This window comes from Perognathus longimembris, chromosome 7 (genome assembly GCF_023159225.1).
Source record: "Perognathus longimembris pacificus isolate PPM17 chromosome 7, ASM2315922v1, whole genome shotgun sequence".
Lineage (NCBI taxonomy): Eukaryota > Metazoa > Chordata > Mammalia > Rodentia > Heteromyidae > Perognathus > Perognathus longimembris.
This window is the reverse complement of record NC_063167.1, coordinates 63,524,521-63,537,679: the sequence shown is the minus strand read 5'-3', so window position 1 is coordinate 63,537,679 and position 13,159 is coordinate 63,524,521.

Sequence of the window (13,159 nt, the reverse complement as noted above, 5' to 3'; positions counted from 1 at the left end):
TATGAGTAGATTAAAAGAATTATTTTACAAAGTGTTTGTGCACACTTTTAACCTTGTTTTTATTTGAGAATGTGTAAGTGCAAAGTAAAATAGACTTCAACAGTCTTGAGTGCCAAGAAAAAAAGAGGAAGGAAAACAGTTGCTGAGTTTATAGGGTTGTAATCTTAAGATAGTAAAAAAGTAGAAAGACCATGCTGGTTTCTTGGGTATTAGTTTCTTGAAAAGTCTAAATCTAAGCTTAGAAGACAATTTAGCAGTAAGCACCTTTACCTTTATGGATAAGCTTCAGCTTGCTTTTGTCAAGACAAGAGTGCATGAGTTACAGAAAACATAATTAGTTTGAAGAAATCAGCCTTTTTGTATGTAAACTTCAGATATCAAAATAGATTTTGTTATATAAATGAGTTTTCTGAGATGACACTGCCTCTATTTCTATAACCCTTTCACCTGGACTATCTAAGCAGTCCTATGAACGTATTCCTAAGTGTGGTTATTGAAAACCGAATAGCTGCCTCATGAAATTAGATACATGTTATGTAAAGAGGGGAAAATATTAAAGTTTGAATTGATTGTGTAGGCTCCCTAACATGGTTTCTTTTTCCACTCTAGTGAATGACAGAACCTAAATTTTAAGTGTGTGTCATGGGTTGTCTTACATCAAACGTATTGAATAATTCCATCCACTTACAGAAGACAAAGATGTGGAAGAGGTATCACTTGGGCACTACATATGCCTGTGAATCAGTAAAGACTAAAAGTAATGCTCCTTGTTGAATTGTAATCTTTGAGGTAAAACAGTTCTATTAACTGGAGGATCACTGATTATATCATTTTTTAGGACATAGTTTATACTGGAGCAAATAGGTTAAAATTTAACTGTATAGTATTTGCATTTAGGTTCTAAGGAAAAGAATCTGTAGAGAAATCTATGCAATATATAATTTGTCCAGATTCGTTTTCATTTGGGGAAAGGAGTTCTGAAGTATCTCTAAAGCAGTTTTTACTCATCAATTGAAAGTCCTCCAAACAGAACTATTGGGAAACTATGGTGTGTGGTGGTGGAAAAGAAAAGCTCCCTCAGTTTTTGGAGAGAATAACTTTAAAAATACTTTTTACTTGTTGCAGTTACGAATTAAACTTGTCAATTTTAACATTGCTGTTACATCTGAAATAAACTTATGTGATGTTCTGGTAAAAAAAAAGAAAGGAAATAGGCAAGCGCTTCTGTATGTTTAAATAAGCCATCTATTGATTGTTGGAAGTGAGAGGTATTGCCAGAGATATTTAGCCAAATGGTAGAAATCTTTCAAAAGGTATTATATAAATGAAAAAGGAATTGAGAAATATCAACTGCATTTTTATGGAGTTTCTCTAAGATCTTCACTTATCTGGGAAATTATATTTGTTGTGATGTGAATTAGTTTTGTAAATTTCTTGGACAATCTAGAAAATGTCACAGGAGCCAAAGATACTTGTCTAGATCGCTCTGTATAGGACATTTAGTAACTTCATGATAGGTGGGGAAATTAATCTGTTGGGCACTTGTGGTTGTTGACTTTGTTGATCATTATTGGTAGAAAGAAAGTACAGCTGGAAGGCTATAAAAGATTGGGGGGGTGGCAGGCAAAAGAACAAGCTTTGTTGAGAATAGGTAAGAATGGGTTGGCAGAGGATGGTGGAGTTTTAAAGATTAGAATGAGGAAACAGTCCAGAAAATGACTAAAACTGGCTGAGAATTGTCAAAATCAAGACAGTTAATAAGTATTTATTAAGCAGGAAATATGAGAGAGTGAGAACGAGGGAGAGAGAGAGAGAGAGAGAGAGGATAGCACATTTTACTAAATGATGAGTCATGAAATTTTTCAATAAATGTTGACATTATTTGGGCCATTCTTGTTTTGCAGAGGTAGGGCAGTCCCCGTGCTTGAAATCAAGGCCTGGGCACCATCATTGAGCTTTTTTTTTTTGCCAGTCCTGGGCCTTGGACTCAGGGCCTGAGCACTGTCCCTGGCTTCTTTTTGCTCAAGGCTAGCACTCCGCCACTTGAGCCACAGTGCCGCTTCTGGCCGTTTTCTGTATATGTGGTGCTGGGGAATCGAACCTAGGGCCTCGTGTATCCGAGGCAGGCACTCTTGCCACTAGGCCATATCCACAGCCCCTCCTTGAGCTTTTTTGATCGAGGCTGTCACTCTGTCACTTGAGCCACAGCTCTACTTCTGGTGTTTTTAGTGCTTAATTGAAGATGAATCTCATGAACTTTCTGGCTTTACCTAGCTTTTAACCATAATCCTTAGATTCCAGCCTCTTGAGTAGCTACGCTTACTGATATGCTCCACTACTAGCTGGCTATTCTGCCTTTTTGCTAGTGAATTGGAGATAGGGATCTCACAGACTTTCCTGCATGAGCTGAATTTGAGCTGTGATCTGATCTTGGCCTCCTGAATAGCAAGGATTATAGGCATAAGCCACTGTTGCCTGGCTACATGTATTTTTGAAAAATAGTTTTGTGTGTGTGTGTGTGTGTGTGTGTGTGTGTGTGTTTCTTCAAATAGGTAGGCAGATGTTGTGCTTACCATTTCCTGTTACCAAATGGAAAAAAATTTGTAAGAATGTCCAAGTGGGAGTAGACTCACTGATCAGGTCCTCAGTACAGGAATTTTCCACTTTCAGTTAATATAAAAGTGAATTATTAACTAGCAGGGTTTCAAGTAATTTCAAGCTGTCTGTCAATCGCAAGCAGTTGCTTATCTTGCACATTGAAAGGTTTTTTTGTCCCTTATATCAAAAATAAATGCTTGGCAATTATTTAGTAAGATAAAGGACATAGACTTTGAATTCATTTTTGTGTTGTTCTAAACCTGCCTTCACACTGGCTGTGAATTTTGCCTCTGATTTGTAGAACAGTTGGTCAGCTCATTTCCCTTGCCTCTTAAGTAGATTAACATTTCTTCTTTTAGATTGGTACAAACATAGAATGAGTTATGTAGCATTGTACACTTGGTCAGTATAACTGCTTGATATCATTGCCATTTGTAGGACATCTTTAAGAAAGAACAGCCTTTGTTGCTAGAAACCAGTGATATGTTCTCATGTTCTGGAATAATTTAACAAGCCTTTTATCAGAAAACTGAGTCCCCGCAGCATGCATCAGTAATTAAAAATGGTGTCCTCAATGATTCCATACTGAAGTCTTAATCTTCCTTCTGAATCACTTCTCAGTATTAGATCCAAGGAGAATAACTTACCACACTTTCCAAGAGTTAGAATCTCTCAAACCCTAAGAGACATGAACATAAGAAATAAAATTGAAGTGAAACATTTCAGATCATGAATTTTGATCCAATATGTCATACATTTGTTTAACCAGGAAGAATTCCTGGGAAGAAAGATGAAAAATTGCCCCATATACTTTACACTGAAGTCATTGTGGCCTCAGAACATGCATGGAACACGTGGCTGCCTCTGCTCAGATTCCTTCCAGGGATTCTCATGTCATTCAGAGTGAAAACCAAGTTCCTTTCAGTGACCTTGGCCCTGCTACCTCCCCCAGCTTCAATCCATCCCACCCTTTCCCTAATCAATCACTGTGTTTCCTTGGTCACATCAAGCTGCTCACACCTCCAGGCTGAGCCCAGTTCTTAGGGTTTCAGTGGGTTCTTTGTTATTTGTATTGTGTCTGCTAAGATGTCACATCAGTGAATTCTTCCCTGACTATTCCACATAAAACAGTAACTCACATGTCTTTTTCTAGTCCTATATATCCTACATCCCTTTATTCCAATTTAATGTTCTTCTTAGCAACTCTTTGATATGCTTGACATTTACATGTTTTCATTACTGTTAAAGTTTACAGGAAGGCATTGATTTGGTTCTCAAAGTTGGCTCAGCAACCTTGGACCAAAATGGCGAAGTTTCATGCCACAAAGCTGAAGCGACATTGTTATCCCATGTCCCAAGAAATCAGGAAACTTAATAACTAATCCCCAAATACAACAGTTGTAGCTGGCTTGATACAGAAGTTACTTCTGCTTTTACTTTTACAAGAAAAGTAATTTTGAAATGACCCATTGACTTTTTGTTCTGTTTCTGATTTCCTCAGGTTTTTGTTTACAACAAAAACCCACTGGTTACCAGTCATTGGTGGACTGATTATGCCTGTAATCCTAGGTACTCAGGAAACTGAGATCTGAGAATTGTGGTTCAAAGTCAGCAAGAGCAGGAAAGTCCATGAGACTCTTGCTTCCAATTATACAACAAATAAGTCAGAAATGGAGCTGTGGTTCAAGTGTTAGAGTAATAGCCTTGAGCACAAAACCTTAGGCCAGCATCCAGGCCCTAAGTTCAAGCCCCAGGAACCAGCACATAAAGAAACCAACCAAACCGAACCAAAGCAACCAAACAAAAAAACCCTACTTGCCCAAGTGGTAACACTTATTCTATTTTATAGAATGAGATGTTTCCTGATTCTAGAACCACAGGCAAATGCAACTGAGAATGTTAGTAAATTATCACAGTTTTGCCTTTGGGAAGTATCTTGTGACAAAGTGAGGAAGGTCAGTGGTGGTCATTCTTGATACTCCTGAATTAATACAGGAGACTAACCACTTCTAACCTTGGCTTAGGACTGATTTCTTCTTTATTAAGTCACAGTGGTTGTAAGTAAATTCCCTTCAGCTTTGAATAAATAAATTTTTGAGTAAGTCAACTCCTTTTTGTTTTGAGCCCCTTTTCCTCTACCTGTCCTTTGGCCTTTCATTCCAGGATTAGTTGGTTTTGTGCAAAACTGCATTATGTGGAGATGGATTCCAGGACTAGTTGGTGCTGTGAGAGAGAAAATGACACTTTGGGTTTTTCAGTATTGATTTGTTTATGGTAAAGAGAAAGTGTAGATAGAAACCAGAGTGGGCTTTGTAGGGAGGCCTGAGGTATCTGTCTAGGTTATCAAAAACTAATAGTAAATGGCAGTTAATACAGGGAGTATAAACTACAGCTTGTAAAAATTTATAGAAAATTTATGCTCTAGTCTGTAATTCTTTTTCTTTCTTGTTTATGTAAAAGAAAATCATTGGCGAAACTGGTTAAGAGGCAAAGCTATGTGTGACCCAGCTCTGTGATGTTTTCCTCTGGGACCTTTCTCAAAATTGCAATAATAACCATACCATTGTGTGGTCAACTTTGTACATTGCCCCTTGTAAAGTTATTCTTTGTTTATATTTTTTCTCAGCCTTGTAAGTTAAAAGAAAACCTGAACTCCTGGAGTGAATTATTACAGGAAAAAGATAGAGGTATATGACAGTGCTACATCACATCAAAGTAAGGGCTGAGATTTGCTAATCTTGTTCTGTAATTCAAAGTGGAATAATGTGCAATTTACAGGGAATAATAATGTGTTTGTTCAAAGAATTATAGGTGTTGACTCCACTCAGACTTCCTGACTATTGCTCCTTGCTTCTCCTTCCTCATAGAAGCTACCAGGTGATGCTGGTTTATACTTGCAATCCTAGCTCCCCAGGATGTGGAGATCCAGAGGGTTCTGGTGGTGAGTCCATCCTGGTAGCATAGTCATGAGACTCCAAAACAGCCAGTAAAAAGCTCAAGTGGTCTACCACTGAGCAAGCAGGCTGAGCCAGTGTGAGGCCTAAGGTCAAACCCTGGTACCAGAAAATAAACAATATCCTTTCCTACACACATTATTTGGGAGTGGGCTTCTTCAATGGCTATCTCTGGTTAAAGAACAATTCAATCGCACATTGTAATTATGAATGAGCATATTAAGTGAATGTAAATGATGTAGACATTTATTGAAAAACTTAAAAAGTCTTTTTAATAATAAAACCTTAAAGTCATGTTATGCTCAATAATGATGCTTGTCAAGTGTCTGAGTCATTTCTAAGTTAAAATTCTGAAACATTAACTGCTGAGTTAATTTAACAGGTACTCAGAACTTTTTTTGCATAGACTATTCTTCACTTGGCCTATAAATGTCTAGGGAATAACTAAAAGCAGAATAAACATTTCACATCTCTACCTCCATTTTGCATCTGAATCTTTTGCTCTGAGCCATTCTACCCATGCAAACTTCATAAACAGACTGATGATCTCTACTGCTAGAATCCTAATAATGTCTACCTGGATGATAATGACTGTATGGAAACAGGAGGTGATTGTTAAAGTTGCTGACAATGTTTTCTTAGTGTAGAGGTACTAGTTATTCAGAAGTTTTTGGCTTATTAAAATTCACCTAATAATTAATAGAAATAAAGCTTTACATACACCAATCTTTAGAAAATGAACAAAAATGGATAATATAAACAGAATTTATTTAGCATAAAATATTTTAAACAATGCTGTCATGTCATGTGACTTTATGCCACTATACTAGTGTGCATTCACAAAATAAGCAGGCCAATCTTTATCTCAGCATTCAGTCAACACTGTTTATTCAGAAGTTAATGTGAGAAACCAGTTTTAGAAGATAAAGTGAGCAAAGGAAATAGATCATTGTGCTCACCAATGTCTGTATTACAGTAAAAGAAGACAAATTTTCAAACATTCAGTTTTATTGGCTTATTGACTTGAAGAGTAGCTGGATGGAGCAGTGGTGTGTTTCAGACCTACAGGGCAAGCACCAAGTTTGAAGGATTTTATTCTCTCTCTCTTTCTCCCTCCATATTATATATATGTATATGTATATATATCCATCTCTCTATATGTAAGTCTATATATAAAATATCATATATAGACATACATCTATATATAAGCTATATATTACACATATGATATATAACTTATATTCTGTGATTTATAGATATGTATATCTAAATAATATCTGTAATATATAAGATATAGATAATATACATAGATCTCTATACCTATACCTATATCCTCTCTATATCTATATCTATATCTATATCTATATCTATATTTTGCCAGTCTTGGGCCTTTAACTCGGGGTCAGGGTGCTGTCCCTGAGCTTTTTTGATCAAGGTGCTTTGCCATTGAAACCCTGCTCCACTTCTTGCTTTTTTTGGTGGATAAATGGAGATAAAAGTCTCACAGCCTTTCTCACTTGAGCTTGCTTCAAACTGTACTCCTCAGCTCTTAGCCTCCTTCGTAGCTAGAATTATAGGTGTGAGATCCTAATGCCTGACAGAATTTTGTTTCTTCTGTGTGAAATGGGTTTTTACCTTCTTTGGATGATTCTGAGAAAGTGAAAGAAGTTAGGCTGATGTGGATGAATAAGTGGTGGATGATCGACTACATGTGTTCCATCATGGCATCTCTTATTCTCATAGCTCCGTGGGATCCTGCTCTAATGTTTTTTCTGAAGTACTTCTTCCTGCTCACGTGTTTTTTCTTCCCATAATGCCTTAGGTGCCCGCACAATCAATGAAATGAGACAGGCCAGTGCACATACAAGCCATCGAGCAATCAGTGCAAAGGAGAGGAGAGATGGAGCACCCCATATTACAAAAAATAGCTTCTGCAAGGACCCCACTGGACAACACTTTAAGCACCTCTTGAGAGGGATGGAATGTCTGGCTAGCTACTTTTCAATGGCACTTTTTCATTTTCAAATAAACTTACTCTGTTTACCTTACTTTTTTTTTCCTGCCTTGTAATTCTTTAGTAGGTACACACACACAAAAATCCACTCTTCTAGCTGGTATCAAGAAATGAATATGTCACAAAGTTTGAAAGAATGGTAGGTTTTTGTAAGGGTAGATCAAGGAAACAGCAAAATAAAAAATGAGACCAGTTAATAACAGTTTAGTGCCAGTCATTTTTCTCTTAAGGGTTAAAGAAGAGACTTCCCTATAGACTGAACTTTTAAAAACAATTCTCTTTTTCTTAGGTCTGAGACTGTTGGTTAAACTCAGTACCTTCTGCTTTTGCTCATTGACTGGTGCTCTACCAACTAAGGCATGCCTCCAACCCCAGGATTTTCCTCTTTGTGATTGGGTTTTAGGAAAAACTGTTTTGTTGGGAGCTTTACCTGCTTCACTTATCTTAAGTGACTTTTTGTTGTTGTTGTTGTTAATTCTGATCTACTGGGGCTTAATGTAGGATTCTAGTCCAAAACAGTGGCTTTTTCTATGACCTTAACATATATTGAATTGGAGGGTTAATGAAGATTAGAAATGGCAAGGATGTGAAGTGTTTAGTGTGGGCTAGTAGTAAGAGTTAGTTGCTAGAGGAGGTTAGATTAATATAACTTTGGCATGGAGGCAAGAGATTATGTTGTTAGTGGTGGGGGTGCCTCCTGTTCTAAAACTTTAGAATAAGCATGAGTTATCCAGATAATTGTAGGATGTGGAAATGGAGGGATAATGGAGAAAAGGCTTCATGGAGAATGAGAATATCCTCCCTGGCTCAGATCTCCTGTTACATATTCAGAATACTAGAGTCATGCAGGAAGGGTGGAGCCACAGATGGGAGCAGAAATTGTGAGACTTAAAACTGGAGTGGTGAGCTGGTAGAAAAACTTGAAGGGGATTATCAGTTATATAAGCACAGAGTGCAAAGTCCATGGGTTTTAGAGAGGAAAGTGACAGAGCTAGATTGGACTTTAGAAAACACTTGGACTGCAAGGTGAATAGTAGTCACAAGCAGACCTGGATTTCTACCAATGATTTTCTTGTGTGAGTTAGAAAATAACTGGTTAGTGAGAGCATGGTAAAGTCTTTGGGCACACAGGTTGTTAAATACTACCCCTTCAGCACTGATCCTAGGAGCTGAGTTAGACTGGATATTAGAATGTTCTCCTTGTACTCAGGTGTCTCCAGGCAGGGCACAACTCAAACAACAATTCACAGTTGCTCTTTATGGAGAATTGTTTTGTGGGGAATCCAGGTTAGAAATGGTGGGTGTGAACTACAGAGATACACTGGGGGTGTTTTTAAGATATTAAGAATTGTCTGGACTTGGTGACTGATAGAGAATGAAGTGACAAGAATAAGAAAGTCTGTGTAATTGTATAGATGTGTAAGAATATTAAGCATTCTGTGCTTCTATTTCTCTCTTTTATTTTGTCTCTTCATGGTGCAATTCTTTGCTTCAAAGAATTTATTCTGTAGGAAAGCTTGGGGAAGGGCTTCTGTTAAATAGTAAATAAGTGAATTAGGGTGTTAGGACATTACATGAAAAGTTATGCAAAGAGAAGGCCACCCTTTCTGTCTGAGTGTGGAAAGGGTAATGGGGATAGGCAGTAGGAGTGGGATTTTATTTTTCAATTTTTTCTAGTCCTGGGGCTTGAATTCAGGGCATGAACACTATCCCTGGTTTCTTTTTGCTCAATTCTAGCACTCTACCACTTAAGCCACAGTGCCACTTCTGGCTTTTTCTATATATGTGGTGCTGAGGAAGGAAACCCAGGGCTTCATGTATGTGAGGCAAGCATCCTACCACTATGTTGGGGTCAGCTGCACCTTTAAGGGGCCACAGCTGACCTCAGCCTGTCCCTCCCCTTCCTGTCTTTAACCGGAAGAGAAGGAAGTCTGACATCACTTGAGGGACAGCCCCTTGGGACCAATCAGGGGCCCCTCTCTTGTGCCCGCCTTTGGGGTATATCTGGGAGGCTCCTCATTTGAATAGACAGAAGCCCTAGAGATTTTCTCCAGGGACCCACGCGTCAGTGTCGTTCTTGGTGGCTTTGGAGCACCCTGCGACCACACGCCACCGAGGCTACCCGTGGCCATCGCTCCCCCGTGAGTGATAAAGGGCCACCCAGGAAGGGGTGGACAAGCCCCTTCCCCCCCAAGCGAGGGGAAGGAGAGAGAGAGAGAGAGAGAGAGAAAGAGAGAGAGAGAGAGATAGAGAGAGATAGAGATAGAGAGAGAGAGAGAGAGAGAGAGAGAGAGAGAGAGAACACCACTAGGCCATATTCCCAGCCCAGGAGTGGGATTTTAAAAGAACACGTTGAACTTATAATACAGACAAGGAGATGAAGGTTAGAATCCCAGAAGGAAAAGGAGAGCATGATGGTAAGCACAGAAGGACATAAAACAGTGTGGGCGTTGGGGGAAATTGTGTACTTTTGATTGGTTTCAATTGTGGTACAGAGGGAGTGAGGGCATAGAAAAGAGGAAGTGGAGGTCAAGGACCAATAATGTGCTTATTTATCTGACAAATATTTGTGTGTCCACTGTGCTGTGGTCCCTGACAAATAAGGGATTAATAAAATAGGCCACATCTCTGCCACTGAGTTATGTTGAGGTAGTTCAATCTTCTCTAGAAGTCAAGGTGGGATCTATTGTGTAGTTATTCCCAGGTCAGTGTGGGACATGGCTTGGAGACTACACACTGAAGACAGAGAAATCAGCTATGGGCTCAACTTTCCAGCAGTATGCATTGGCAACAACCTGAGGCAACGTTACTGAAGGGAAAGGAGCTGTCCCCTTCCCCAGAGGGGGCCTTTCTTCTTTACATGGATGGCCTATTAACTTTTATTTTCTAAATTCCCTGCCAGAGGCAATTAAACTAAGCTTCCTTTCCAAAATCTAGTACTTTTTGATGTAGTGGATCAACTATTAGGCCATGTGCCTTTAATAGAATGCTCATGCCAGAACTTCACATTGCAGGTACGATTGCTAGTTTTTTCCTTCAGTATTGTCAGGGCTAGCATTTTAGGCTTGGGATCTATGGGGATGTTGAGAGCTCTGTGCATAGAAGGAATTTGAAGATGGTTTAATTCGTTGCTGTTTCTTTCTTGAAACCCTGCTTAATTTTTAAACAAGGGCCTCTCTCATTTTCCTTGTGTACTGAAAAATATAAATTGTGTAGCCTCTCCCGACTACAACTACAGTAATCATTTAGTTTTCTTACTCTTCCTAATTCATGACAGCTTACTTAATGTCCACAGACATTAAGAAATTAAATCAAGACCTGATCTAGGAGAAAGTAGCCTGCTACAAGGACTGAACACTGGAGCACTGGAGAGGGATGTAATCAGGTTCCTAGGCTTTGCCTGACAGCTATGAAGTGAGCAGGTGGGGAAGGGCACAGGGAAAAAAATCTCAGTTGCCAACATAGAATTCGAAGCCTCCATTCCCCTCTCAAGAGATAAAAGGCCAGGTGTTAGGCTCTACTCTTTCCCTACATTTTCTCTGTATCCACCATTCCTAGCCACTAGAACTGGGAGAAGAAGTGCTGGCCTGCTAGAAGCACTAATCATGCCAATAGATATTCCATTCCAATAGCACAGTCCCCAAATACCCTAAGGCACAGCTCATTGTCTTAGGCATGTTGTGAGAGCAAGTCATATCTTCCTGGTCACCAGGAAGCTACCATTTACTTCCTTTTCCCTTGGTCTTACTTACTTTTTATGTCATTTACAGTTGAAACCACAAAGCCCTTTGGTCAGCTCTACTAATCCTACCAATTACTTATGACAGGTAACAGAATCTAGCCCACATTGAAACACTGTTAAAAATGATTCTTGTACTCTACTTACATGACTTTGATTTTGCCTTACTTCCTTGTCAGCAAATCATTACTGTTAAGGCTACATGAGATAAGGATGTAAGTGATGAGATGTGTTGTTTTCTCCAATTCTGGCTGGGTTGGTAAATTATGATAGTAAAAGTCTTTGTGTAAAGTGTAGGAAAACAACCAATATGAAGTAAAAGAAGCCATATACTTGTAAACTTGGTCCCAGAAGAGGTGTTGGGATCCATCTTTCCCCTTGATGGAAGGGGCTTGATGCCCCTCCCCCAGCCCTGGGGAATGCGGCCCTGCTACCCCCTCTGGATTGGAATCCAGAGGAACCGGTTGGGCAAACAGCCCCCAACCTCCTAGCTCGCCCGGCGCCTACCAACCCGCCCTGGTTCGGCATGCTTGAGTGACGTTAGCCCTTGGGGGTCAGGTGATACCTTTCAGCCTATCGACATCCTGGCCAAACCCCTCCCTCGGAATCATCTCCCCTTGTCCTTCTCTTAATAAAGTCAGTTCACTCTAAGAAGCCGGCCCCGTTGCATATGTTTGCCAGACTTCTAGCGTAAGGAGGCGAGCACATATCTGCGGCAGATCGCGTGCGCGTCAGGTCGGAGCTATCTCCTCCATTCCACTCTAGCTTATTTGCTGGTCGAATGACTAGGGGAGAGGGCGTGAAAAGGAGAGTGGAAAGGAAGAAGTAAGAGTCTGAGCCGGGAGGGACAAAAAACCCCAACAAAGAGGCTGTGCATTTAGCCTATCAATTAAATTTGCTCTTCTCAACTGACATCTCCTTGTCAATTGGTCTCATGAATCAATATGCTTGTGACCCCTAGTCTATGACTCTGAGTAATGAATTAAAATGTGTTTTGCTTTCTTTCTGTCAAAGAGTCAATAGACAGTACCTTCAGTAATTCTTTCCTATGATAAAAGTAAAAGTGCAGGGCCTTTGTACATGTTTCTATTAAGCTGAAGTAAATTGGTATTTTTCATATCCATGAATTTCAGTAAGTATGATTTTAGTTATTATAGTTTATAATTGGAAACATTAGACAGATACATAAGACTATCAATTTATACTTATAGAAATAAGACCTCATTCACTTTACTCAAATATTGTTTCTTTTCTTTTATACTGTATTTTGACTATTTAGACAGTTTTAACTTCATGAACTTTGAAATGCCAGAAAATTTCAGGAAATTTTTTTTTTTTTTGGTCAGTATTGAGGTTGAGGTATGAGTGACTTGTGCTAGCACTATTGGGCCACACCCTTACACTTATTTTTTAATATAGAATCTCATGCTTTTGTCCCAGCTGATCTCAACTACAGTCCTCTTATTCAAGCTTCCTGTGTAACTGGAATGACAAATGTGTCTTACCATGCCTAGCTTATTAGTCGAGTTGAGGTCTGACTAACTTTTACCCTGGCCTTGAATAGTGATCTTTCTGATTTTCACCACCATAGTTACTGGACTTACAGGCAGGAGTCACCAGATATAGCCCATTTTAGAAAACTTTTTCATCAGAAAAATAATACACATCTTGGAATCTATATGGAAAAAATCTTTATTTATCTCTATGTTAAAAAAATGAACTAATAAAATGAAAAACTATAATATTGACAATTGTTTACATAAACCACTTTTAAAACTTTATTTAGTAACCCTTCTAGACCACTTAAGATTATTTTTTGTGAGTTCATATCACATAGTATGAATAAAACATTTT